Here is a 13,524-nt window from a genome sequence, read left to right as displayed (position 1 = left end):
TTTGGTGCCTTACGTTCCATTATATCGGCTAAGGTAGCGTAGGGAGAACTACTGCGATTGTGTTCCGGTTCTTCCGGACGAGCACCTCAGTAGAGAAAGCCGAAAACTGACCGGTATGATGTGGCGAGAGCTGGTCGCTGTTCGAGAGGTCTTAAAATCCTTAAAGATTTTCCGCTTTAGGCGATAAATCGGCATCGTCCGATCTAGGCGTATATAGCGCCCCAATTCGGCCTTCCGGATTCTAGGGGCTTCGCCAAAATTTAAAATTGTAGACTTCTATGGCTAAGTGAAAGTTATACAGCCGCATAGTCCGATTGCCTTGTTCGCTGCGCCGGACACCTCCTTAAGGGACCAAACATTTGGATAAAGAGTGTCCGGGTTTTCCACGAACACCCCAGTACTAGTTACGTGGGGGCGGAAGCCGACGACTGGCCTACTTTCAGAATTTATAAATAGCCGCACAAAAGGTAATATTTTAAATAACAAAAAGCGCTGCATAGCGCAAGTAACTTCGTCCTTAAAATTACAAACATGACAGAAGTGAATTTATTCAAAAATGGTGTCCTTGGTACAATCATCAGCCACGAGACGAGCACCCTTCATAATGCCATCATAGTACATCTCGGGATGGTGATGCGCCTTGCCCTCCGGCGGCCCGTCCTTGACTAGCTTCTCCGCATCCAGCTTGCCCCAATGCACCTTGACGCGGGCAAAGGCCCGGCGGGCACCCTCGATGCAAACGGATCGGTTGATCACTTCAAGCCGCGGACAGGCATCCACCATCCGCTTGATCAGGCCAAAGTAGCTACTGGGCAGGAGCTCACCAGGCCACATCCGCACTATGAAACCTTTCATAGCCAGTTCGGCCGCCCTGTGGAGTTCGACCAACTGCTTCAGTTGGTCACTCAGAGGCATTGGATGTTCGGCCCCAGCATACTGGGACTAGAACAACTTCTCCGTTGAGCTCCCCTCCTGGGCACGGTAGAACTCCACAGCGTCTGATACGCTGCGTGGCAGATCTGCGAATGCCCCTGGAGAGCTCCGAATTTGAGTAAGTAAAAGAAACGCCTCCTTCACATGTTTGCTTTGCGTAAAAAACTTCTTAACCGCTGCTATCTTTTTGTCCTCCTGGATCTTATGCTGTGCCTTCTCAACTTCGGCCTTGGCGTCTTTCAAACTCACAAGGGCCTTTGCAAGCTCGGCCTCTTTCGTCTTCAGATCATGCTCCATGGACTCGTACTTCTTGCCGAGGTCCTGGAGCTCTTGCTGTACCTCGCCCACTCTAGCACTCTGCTTTTCGCGCTCCTTGCATTCCAAGGCCGCTTTGTCTTCGGCCTCGGACAGTGCTGTCTTTAGGGACGCCACTTCGGCGGTGGCCCCTGTTACACAGTCACGACGTCTCGGCATTAGACTAGCTAATTTTACCTATCTTCACATACATGCGAACGGGGAATCGCTTACCTTTACTCTCCTCGAGCTGCCTCTTCGTGAGGCCGAGCTCTCCCTGCGCCTGCTCCAGGTCCCGCTTTAGTTCGGCAACCTCGGCGGTGCGGGCAGTAGCAGCAAGCAGCACAGCCTGCTTATTCACACGAACGCTTATTATTAGACTCCCGCGGATTATAATTGACCCTCCATTTGGCTTTTCTTTCCGAACACCAAACAAAGTATCAGGGGCTACTACCTATCGGGTGGTAATTTTACACATATTTATTACTTACCTCAAAGCCTGTCAGGAGGCTGGTGCAAGCTTCGGTTAGTCCGCTCTTGGCGGACGAAACCTTCTGAATCGCCGTACTCATAAGAGTACGGTGCTCTTCATCCATGAAGCGCCGTGAAGCGCTTCCAGCAGACTATCTGGCGCCTCGGGCGCAGCGGAAGTCCTTGATGCAGACGGCTCGCCCACCCTTACGAGGGGCTGTCCGCCTGAGTTTGGAATCATTGAAGGTTCCGGGGCAGTGTTCGCTGAGAGCCCGGCCTGTTGTGGCTCTCACCGACATGATCTGCGGGGATCTTGAACCCCGCGTGTCCGACATCTGGGGCCCCGCCTCGGGGCGCCTCCAGAGTCACCTCCCCCCGCTCTGGGAGCCTTCGGGACAACAACTCCGTGTCATCCGCGGGCTGAGGAGTAGTGACCGTCGGAAGCGAATTCATCTCCGAATCGCTCAGGGACCCGGAGGAAGATACCTCGGGGTGAGCCCTGGCCGGACTGCACATATGTTTGGCGTTAAACAAAAAATTATAAAGTAAAGTGATGATGGAGTGTGGACACTTACGATCGCACTGGGGGCTTCCCCCTGGGAAGCCACCCCTCCTCGCTATGAGCGGTCGTGGCGGAGTAGTCCGGAAGGGACACCTTTCCCTTCTTGGACGCCCCAGCCTCCCCCTCCGGGGCGGCTTTTCTCTTCTTCTCCCCCCAGGGTGGGGAGGCAGAACTTCTTCTTGATTCCCCCCGCCTCCGCGGGAGGAATCCGTCTCGTCGTCGTCGGACGACAGGGGTATGACGGCCTTGCACCGAGGGCCTTTTCCGCCCCCCTGGTCCGCCTCCCCGGGCTCCTCATCCTTTCCGAATGGGGCATCTTCTTCTTCTTCTTACCCCTCCCCTTCGTGGGAGGAGTGCGCCTCGTCGTCTTCGGACGGGGCTTCTGGAGAAACCTTGCGCCGGAGACCCTTTCAGGTCCCCGGGGCCTTCTTCTCGGTCTTCTTCTCCGGCACCTTGTACGGTGCCGGGATCAACATCTCCGTCAGGAGAGCATCAGCTGGGTCTTCCGGCAACGGAGCCGGGCAGTCAACCTGCTCCGCCGTCTCCACATAATCCTGAACAAATGTGCATGACTAATTAAGGAACTCCCATGAAAATATTGGGAAGAATCGAATCCGGTGGTAGTCTGAGGACTCACCTGGCTAGGAGCCCGCGCGGTGTGAAGCCCGCGGTCCTCGGATGAGGAAGGAGGTACTTCGGAGGCCTTGAACAATACCTTCCATGCGCCTTTGTGCGTCATGTCGTAGAGCTTCCGGAGCGTCTGGTGTTCGGCTAGGACGAACTCCCACAGATTGAATGCCCGCCTTTGACATGGCAGAATCCGGCGAACGAGCATGACCTGGATCACATTGACAAGCTTGATGTTCTTGTCCTTCATGCTCTTGATGCAGGTCTGGAGTCCGGTCAGCTCCGTGGGTTCACCCCAGGATAGGCCCTTCTTTTCCCATGAGGTGAGCCGCATGGGGGCTCCATATCGGAACTCGTGGGCGGCCGCCCAGTTGGCACCGCGCGGCTCGGTGATGTAGAACCACCCCGATTGCCACCCTTTTATGGTCTCCGCAAAGGAGCCGTCCAGCCAGGTGACATTAGGCATCTTGCCCACCATGGCTCCTCCACACTCCGCTTGCTGGCCGCTAACTATCTTCGGCTTCACGCAGAAGGTTTGCAACCACAGGCCAAAATGAGGCCGGATGCGGAGGAAGGCCTCGCATACGACGATGAACGCCGAGATGTTGAGGACAAAATTTGGGGCTAGATCATGGAAATCTAGCCCGTAGTAGAACATAAGCCCGCAGACAAAGGGATGAAGTGGAAATCCCAGTCCACAGACGAAGTGGGAAACGAACATGACCCTCTCGTGGGGTCCTGGGGTCGGAATGACCTGCCCGGCGTCCGGTATCTGGTGCGCTATGTCAGCGGCCAAGTATCCGGCCGCCCGAAGATTGGTGACATGCTTCTCCTTGATGGTGGATGCCACCCACTTGCCTCCTGCTCCAGACATGTTTAGCTGTGCGGAGAAGACTTGGGCTTGGGCGCTGGAGCTCGAGGGGGCAAGAGTGGGCAAGGGAGAAAGAAGGCGTGGGTAAAAATGAGGAAGTCTTATCTCTTTATAGAGGCGACGAAAGTGATCCGCCTCCCCACCTGCCCGTTAGAAAATCGCTTGCTTCCCAAGCGCCACGATTGATGGCGTGGTGGGATTACCCATACCCGTATTGATGAGAATCCCGTGATAAGGGGACACGATCTTTGCCTTGACAAGACGTGTCAAAGAAACCGCCTCGAATATGCGCTGTGGCAGGTTGTGGGAAAACGGTTCGAATAATGATCTGACCGTAATAACATGTCACGTCGCCTAAAAAGTTGTCAGCAGATTGCATTCGTGAAATATCATTCTCTCTACGGTGGCATGTGAAGATCATTTTGTGGATCCGGACACGATTCGAGTGTTCGATAATTACTTTGGAGTATTCGGAGGAGGAACCCGCCTTGCAATGCCGAAGACAATACTGTGCGCCGGACTCATCGTCATTGAAGCCTGGTTCAGGGGCTACCGAGGGAGTCCTGGATTAGGGGGTATCCGGACAGCCAGACTGTGTACAACGTCCGGACTATTGAAGCGTGAAGATACAAGACTCAAGACTTCGGCCCGTGTCCGGAGGGGACTCTCCTTTGCGTGGAAGGCAAGCTTGGCGATCCGGATATTGTGTTTCCTTTCTTGTAACCGACTCCATGTAAACCCTAGCCCTCTCCGATGTCTATATAAACCGGAGAGGTTGGTCCTTAGAAGGCCGATCACAATTACAATCATACCATCATAGGCTAGCTCTTAGGGTTTAGCCTCTATGATCTCGTGGTAGATCTACTCTTGTACTACCCATATCATCAATATTAATCAAGCAGGAAGTAGGGTTTTACCTCCGTCGAGAGGGCCCGAACCTGGGTAAACATCTGTGTCCCTTGCTTCCTGTTACCATCAGCCTTGACACACAGATCGGGACCCCCTACCCAAGATCCGCCGGTTTTAACACCGACAGGCGGCGCGGCGACCTGAGCCAGAGCCCCACGGCGGCGCGCCCGGCGACCACCCCGGCCACCCAGGCTGCGGGCGTGGCGACCAAGGGCGAAGCCCCATGGTGCAACGGTGACCACGGGCAGAGCCCTTTGGAGGTGCGGCGGCGACAGCCCAAGGACCCGATTGCTTTTTTAAAATGATTCTAGGGACCAGATTGCTTTTTAAAAATATTTGTAGGGGCTAATCTGTAAAAAATCTATTGATGAGGCGTTGACATGTGGCCCCCACAAGTCAGTTAAGGTCAAACAAACGGTCAACCAAACGGTGTGTTTAGTGGCGGGCCCGACCTGTCATAAACATGTTTAATTTTTTAACAAAGAGAATTTTGGGTTTTTTGAAACAGCCAACCCCTGACTTTGTAGTTATCAGCGAAAAAAATGAATTCGATAGTTTTTTGGAACCCTAGCATGTAAAGTAGTAGTTTTATGCTATTTACTCCGTATCGACGAGGACGTGCTCCTCCCCCCGGCCGGTCGATCTCAGTCTCATCATGGAAGGAGGCATAGTCGGCACCACGGCTCCTCTTCACTGCCGCTCCACCACTCGGAGTAGCGGCATCACCTCACTGGATCCGGCCTCTTGAGACGGACAGGCTGGCCTTGCTGGATGGCGGGGACTGGAGAGGTTACCAGCATCGAGTAAATTACACTCACGGTCCTGGAACTCGTCGGCCCGCTCCAAAACAGTCCTGGAAGTCGCGAGTCGCTCCAAAACAGTCCCCATACACGCGGTTAGGGTACACGTACGGTCCTGTATACGTTTCTCATACGCCGGGCGCGCCAGGTCATCCTCGCGAGCTGGTCCAGCCGGACCGCTTAAATCAGGTCGGGCTTGGGATAGTCAAATTCCCCCTCAAATCCCTAACCCTTAATCCCAAATCCTCTTCTCTCCGGCGGCGACGGTGTGAGGGAGAGGTCCTTCTCCTGCGCTCGTCGACCCTCCCCTCGCTACCAGCAAGGTTGTGTGCCGCACTTACGTCTCGGCGGCTCGAGGTTGTGCAACGCACACACGGCGCCGGCGGCTCGGAGCAGCGGCTCGAGGTTGTCCGCCGCACGCGCACACGGCGCCGGCTTCTCGGAGCAACGAGTCGAGGTTGTGTGCAGCAAGCATCGCACGACGCCGGAGGATCGGAGACCTGATGTGTGATCCTGGCGCACTCCCGGAATGGACGTGCTGGAGGGTCTCTACAACAGGCATGTGCTTTGGGCGACGGCGGCTCTGATTTGCCTTCTGAAGATTAGTAGTTGATCATTTGCTGTGGCACTTTAGATTATTAGTTGATGTACACAGAAAATTCAGAAAATTTGTTGTGGCACTGAAGATTAGTACTAGTTGATCGTATGCCGGTGGCAATTGTCTGTATATTTTCTGTGTTCTGTTGATGACTGGGATGTCATGCTATGTGATGTTAGCTCGAGCCGGAATGCTATGCAGTGTAAGGCTATGAATATTCTGAATGGTATGCAATGTAATTCTATTTGGCATGTCCTGGATGAACTTCTTTAGATTATGAGTGATCCTTTTTGTAGCTTATGGATGCTGGTAGTTCAAATGTAAAGCAAAAGTGTGAATTGCACTTGAAGACTATAGTGAAATACTCATTTTAACTCACAATTGACTATTTGAACTATCAGAAGAACATAAGCATCAGCGTGACCAAGTTTACACAGACAAAACAATTGCTTTGAGCAAACCTTCAAATTTATTTTATTGACTGCCATAAGAAACTATCATGCCTGACTAGAACAACACAGATCATTTCAGAACATGCCCTGTACCAATGTTGTACCAGTTCAGTTCATGCTCTGTACCGATTTAACATCATTTCAGTACAAAGCTCTGTAATTTTGACCACTAACCTAGTAGAAATGACACAAAATACACAGAGAAAAACAGAACACAACATGTTCTTGAACATATCATACATGTTGCATACCTGACTCAAAAGACAGCAGTTTACACTACTAAAGACACCCGTTTGTAAACTTAAGGTTCACCACATGACCATATCATACATGCATGGAAGCAAATAAAAGATAGTGCAACTAGTTAAGAAGAGACACCACACATCATTTTACATGCTCATCTCTCCTCCGTAAATATATCGAACATGCTTGTTCTCCTTGGTTTCTTAAAACCAGTTCTTGGCTGACTGAAATATGGTCTTTTTGGCTGATGTGTCTGCTTCAAATTGCTCTCCCTTCCCTGGCTTTCCCTTCCCTGGCATGCTGATGTGTCATGCATGGCTTGGCAAATTTCCTCCTCAACTTGTCCATTGTTCCATTCTTCTGCTTGTTGATTTCTCTCTTCCCTGTTCTGTACCATGGATGTGCCTTGCATTTGAACTCGACCCTCCCAGGCCTGCTGCTTTGACTAATCCTCTCTCTCATGAAAACCTCTTATCCTTTCTTGCTCGTCTGCCTGGAATATTAAAAACTCCATTTCTTCTTCTCTTAGAGCAGCTTTAGTCTGTTGTTTCTTCTCGTCAGCAATTCTCTTCTTTTCTGCAGCCCTCTTAGTTTTTGCTTCCTCTGCTTCTTTCTTTCTAGCTTGTAGTGCATTCCTTTTGGCATCTGCAAGTGCTTTTTTCTCCTGCTGTGCAGCTAATTTTGTTCTTTTCCTTTCTTCAATTTGTTTTCTTTTTTCTTCAGCTGCCAACTGTTTCTCTCTCAATACAGCTTTCTTCTTCTCCTCTAGCTCTAGCTTTTTTGCTGCAGCCTCTTCTCTCCTTTTCTCTGCAGCTTGCAAAATCTTTCGTTCTTCTTCTCTTATCTTGGCCATAGCTGCTTCAAACTTTGCTTTGTCTGCAACCTCTCTTTTTTCAGCTGCTGCTTTTAGTTTTGCCATAGCTAGAACCTCTCTTTTTCTATGAACATTGCCCTCTTTTGTTACAGTTGTTGGCTGCACAGGGGGGTGGCTTGGGACATTTTCTTCAATAAACGAAGAAAATGGTAAAGGTTCTGCATCAGGTGGATCCATGGTCTGGCTTGCAACACTCTGATGGAAAAACAAATGCGATGTTTGTTACATGGAAGTGAAAAAAAATGAAATAGCAAGTGCATGACATGGCAGTAAGGAAAGAATGAAAAATTAAGTGCATGACAATGTGAAAGTAATTTCACCTCTTCTAGTAAGGTATTAATGACCTCAGCCTCATAAGTAGGTGCTTCTTGCTGAGAAAAACCCATAGTTTGCATGTTCTCCTCCTGCTCATGCACATTTGCATAAATAAGTACATCTTGTGCTCATTTACAGAAATTCATATAAATAGATAAATGTTATGCTCATGTAAATTACCCGTGTCATGGACACATATTCTTCATCGGAGGAGGAAATTTCAGGCTCTGCTCTTACTTTCTTCTTTGTTGGTTTCCTCTTTGGTTTCAACCCCAATTTAAAATCTTTGCATCCACCTATGTTATGTCCTGCAAGTCCACAATAACTGCAATGCATAATAGCTCCACCTCTGCCAACTTTCCTCCCTGCCCTGCCCTCTTTCTCTTCAGGTTGTTGCCTTCTATTCTTTCTCCTCCTGCCTTTCTTTGTTTTAATTTTGGGAGGAAGCACTTCTCTTCCATACATTTTCCGCCACTCACTTGCATCTTTGCATGGCAATATTATGTGCTCATATGCCTTGCGGTAAGTCTCAATAGAGTAACATTGGTGGACCATTGATTCTGGTGGAATATTTTCATGTCTCAAAGCTGCCACTCCATGACAACAAGGAATTCCGGTTAAATCCCACCTTCTGCAACTGCATTTCCTCAACTGTATGTCGACACTGAATTGCCTATTTCTGTCTTGCATTTCAAATATACACAGACAAGCAGGATCTACATGGCAGGTGTTTGCAGCATCAATATGCCTCTGCAATCTTTTCCTGATCTTAGGGCATATGGTTCCAAGCCAGGTTTCTGACTCCAGCTTCTTACCATAGATTCGGCCCATCAACTATCCTTTTACCCTCTGAATCATGCTCAAAAGGGGGAGTTCTCTTGCTTCTAAAATATACTTATTGAACACTTCACAATTATTGTTCAATAACACATCACAGTTGGGGAAATCACTTTGAAATCCCCTAACCCATGTTTTAGGGTGTAATTCCTCTAACCAATCATGAGCATCTTTATTAAGAACTAGCATTCTATCCATGTTCTCTCTCCACTGACCATGAGTTGTACTTCTAGCACATCTCCATAATTGGTTTTTCAATATTTCTCTTTAAAAGTTCTAGTGAAATTCTGCCAGATATGTCTTAAACAATATCTATGCTCAGAATCACTGAAGTGTTCTGTAACAGCCTTAATTAAACCCTGTAGGTGAACAATATATATGCTCAGAAATGAGAACACGTATTTACAAGCACTGTTCATAATCATTCTCATATATAAAAAATATTCATAAGCATTACTAACAGTTAGTTACCTTCTGCTTGTCAGACATGACCGTCCAACGTGAGGTGTTGACAATGCCAAGGTCTTCTTTTAGAGCACTCAAGAACCATCTCCAAGATTTTGTGTTCTCAATTTCCACAACAGCGAAGGCCACATGATAGATACAATCGTTAGGATCCATTCCTATTGCAGTCAACATAATGCCTCCAAATTGAGTTTTCAAGTGACAGCCATCTAAGAAAATAACAGGCCTGCAAGCTAAAAGAAACCCCCTCTTGCATGCATCAAATGAGAAATAACACTTCTGGAACTGGCCATCATCAGCAACTTCCAAAAAGAATGAGCTGCCAGGATTTGATCTCCTTAACTCTGCTGCATAATCCCACAACATTTTGTATTGTTTTATGTCATCTCCATAGATAATGTTGAATGCTATTTTCCTTGCTCTCCAAAGCTTTTGCCTGTGAACCTTCATGTTCCACTCTTGCTGCACCATCGACCCTAAACCCTTCAGAGAAATCTTCTCATCTGCTCTTATCTTGTCAACATATTTGCTAGCTATGTACTTGGCAGTGAAAGCTCTAACATGCCACTTCTTACTGCATGTGTGTTCATCTTTAAATGTTTTAACCATTATGCCCTTTGTTCTATTGTCATAAGAAGCATATAAATACCATGGACATCCATCATTGCATTTTGCTCCAATCCTTGTTTTGTCATTTTTGGGAAATGTGATTTGCAGTCTCTCCTTGCAACTATACTCCCTAACTGCCTGCCTGATCAGTGCAACAGATGAGAAAACCTGCCCCACATGAAACTTGGGCTCATTCAAATCCTCTTCAGTGAAATGTTTGAAGTTGAACTTCATTTCTTCGTCATCTGAATCTGGCAATTCAAGACTATCATCTTCAGAATTGGGCTCTTCTTCTACCTTCTTCCCTTTCGTCCTTCCTTTCTTCTCATCATTTCCATCAGCATCTTCAACTTCATCATTGACCAAATCATCATCACCATCCTCCAGGTCATAATCACTGTCAACCAGCTCCGGGTCATAATCTGAATCATCTGAATCTGATTCACTGCTTAACTCTCCCTCCCCATCTACTGTTCCTCTTCTTGTGCTCCTGCTTGATCCTTGTACATTGCTCTCACATGCATACATCATGTCAGAAGTGTTTTCTTGAACGACAACAATGCTTTGCTCTAAAGTATTGTCAATTGTTTTGGTCTTCGTAGGACTGATCACTGGAGGAGGATGTGCACATGGATTTGATACACCATTATCCAATCCTCCTCCACCATAAGAGACATCATGATCTAGATAGAACATAAGGTATTTCTGCCCCTCCCTAACAAACTTCCTAATGCAGTTCATATCATCGTTCCTAGATATTAATTTCAGTCCATCCTCATTTATTTGCATTCCAGGCAGCAACAGCAGCAATATGTCTATTCTGCCCGCAGTCTCATAAGCGAGTACCTCTATTAATTCATACAACATATCCATGCAGGTGACACTGGCATCACAGTAGTCATAGCAGACCTTGCGACCATTCATATAAGACCTATTGTATCCAGTGCCAATGAAAACTCCTCCATGGATGAACTCAATGGTGTAGAAATCAGTGCCTTCTTCTGTAAAACGAAAAGGAAAACACCAATTTTAGCATCCGACAAAGAACCCTAGAATCTGCCTACACCCATAACTAAACTCTGCTGAAAGTACCTAAATTGTACTATAACATATCCGGCCAAAACCATCGACATGATTATAGTACAACTGATCTTACGAAGCAAATGCCTGGGAATATGGGGTGGTTGAATCTTACCATACGTAGGCACAGGGCCGCCGCTGTGTCGTTCTATAGGCAACATAGCCGCCGTTCACAGCAGTAGACGACGATCTAGTCGCCGCCTCGCAAAATCCCCTGGGAACGACCGACTCTTGTATCCGCGATCACGTCGATCACCACCCACGGCAGCCAGCCATGGTCATCATCGAGGAATAACAGAGAGAGGCGAAAGGCTGAAGGGCTAGAACTGGTATACGCAATCAGCGGGTCGGTTCCACAATTACGCAGCGATGCGTTCTGGCTGGACCCGCTCGGAGGATGACGTGGCACCCGTCTCTGCGCTCAAAGTATGCCGAAACATACATAGGACCGTACGTGTAGCGTAATGGCAAGTATGAGGACGGCTTTGGAGCGATTCACAAATCCCAGGACTGTTTTGGAGCAGGCCGACGAGTTCCAGGACTGTGCGTGTAATTTACTCACCAGCATCCACTCCGCCAGCGGCAAAATTTCGTGTTTTGACCCTTTTCCCTAATAAAATCAGGATTTGACCCTGGTTTGAAATATTTTCGGGATTTGACCCTTTTGCTACCGCCAGGGCCTCTGGCAGTAGTGTTAGACAGGCTACCGCCAGAAATCCTGACGGTAGGGTGTGACGGAGGGGGACAACGGCCGTTAGCCTGTGCTGACGTGGATAGGTACCTTACCGCCGGGGATCCTGGCGGTAGGCTGTCTAACCCTACCGCCAGCGCCCCTGGCGGTAGGGTGTGGCAGGGTTTTGCCGTACGTACAAACATTCTGCAACGAAATGTGCAATGCCCCTGGCGGTAGGGTTCACCCTACCGCCATAGGGACTGGCGGTAGGCTGTCTGACCCTACCGCCACGTCCCCTGGCGGTGGGTCTCGTGGGTTTAGGTTTTTACAAATTTTATTAATTGTTTGTTTTGTCACAAGTTTCACATAGTTTCACGAATAGCAAATTTTGAACTCACATATTAATAAAGGTTCCACATAGCAAATATCAAAGAGTTTACACATAGATTCATAAGTACGAAATAGCAAATAGCAAACAAACTTGTCCCATAGTTTGACAACCCGTACTAAAACATAGATGCATATCCAACAGACATGTTTATAGGTTGGATATACCCCACCCCCCTCGTATGTTAGGCCTGGACGTGGAGACAGATACGGCAGCGGATCCACCGCTTCAGGCGGAGGCGGAACGCTGGTCGGCATTCGACCGTTCAAGCACTCCCACCTTGCCTTGCCCGCTGGAGTTTTCGCCTCCGCCCTTCCCCAGCTGATGATATCGAACGCCGATGCACTTGAGGGCGGCATCTTGGCTCTCTCCTCCGCAGTGCTCTCGAAGTAGATCCTTCGGCCCAAATTGCGCAGCTCCCAGTTGGAGTGCTGCTTGGCAACTTCAATGGTCCCTTCCCGGCGTTCACGACAGATAGTTGGATCTCCCTCCATCTCTGCCTTCACTCTCTTCCACTCCTTCACACTCTGCGACCAACACTTCACATCGTCGGTGATCCGTTCTGCCCTCTCGTGCCACCGCACTGCCCTCGTCTCCTGTAGGAACTCATCTGAAAAATCGGTCACTGGCACCAGGGGAAGGACTCGTACACGTACGGAAGTGGCAAGCCGGACGGGTCATGTTGGAGATGAATGGGCGATGGTTGTGCCATTGTTCCAGACCTAAACATATGGATCAAATAAATAAAATACATATATCAAGATGTGTCAAATGCAAAATCATACCATATTATATTTACTCCAACCAAATCCACTACTTGCATCATATATGTTTTGTTTACTCCAATATGCATCATATCAACATGCATCATATCATAATAAAAATCCTCCAACATCTTCATACGCATCATATCAACATGCATCATATCATAATAAAAATTCTCCAACATCTTCATATGCATCATATCATAATAAAAATCCTCCAACATCTTCATATGCATCATATCAACATGCATCATATCATAATAAAAATTCTCCAACATCTTCATATGCATCATATCAACATGCATCATATCATAATAAAAATCCTCCAACATCATCATATCATCATATCAACATGCATCGTAAAACTACTATCAAGTCCTCCCACATGCATTACATCATAAATTTTTTTCACAAAAAAATTTATGAACTAGGGTTCATCTTCACACTAACATATGAACTATTGATTAGAGTTCATATCCAATACCACTACTTACTAAAGAACTAAGAACTACAACTACAATCAAGCTAAAACAATCTTAGGTACAAAAAAAATCCAATCTAAGTTCAAAAATATGAGGGATTTGAAGCAAAAAATGCGTTGAATCGGAAGCAAGTTTGCAAAAACTAATTGGAGGGAATGGGGGAGCTTACGTTTCTCTCTTCGGGGACATCTCGATCCGCAAAAATGGTGAAGAAACGATGAAGATCCGAGGGGGGAGTAGAGGAGATGAGAGAGGGAGAGAGGGGAGACTTGGGGGA

The sequence above is a fragment of the Triticum dicoccoides genome, chromosome 1B (assembly GCF_002162155.2).
Source record: "Triticum dicoccoides isolate Atlit2015 ecotype Zavitan chromosome 1B, WEW_v2.0, whole genome shotgun sequence".
Classification (NCBI taxonomy): domain Eukaryota; kingdom Viridiplantae; phylum Streptophyta; class Magnoliopsida; order Poales; family Poaceae; genus Triticum; species Triticum dicoccoides.
Note: the sequence above shows the minus strand (reverse complement) of the source record.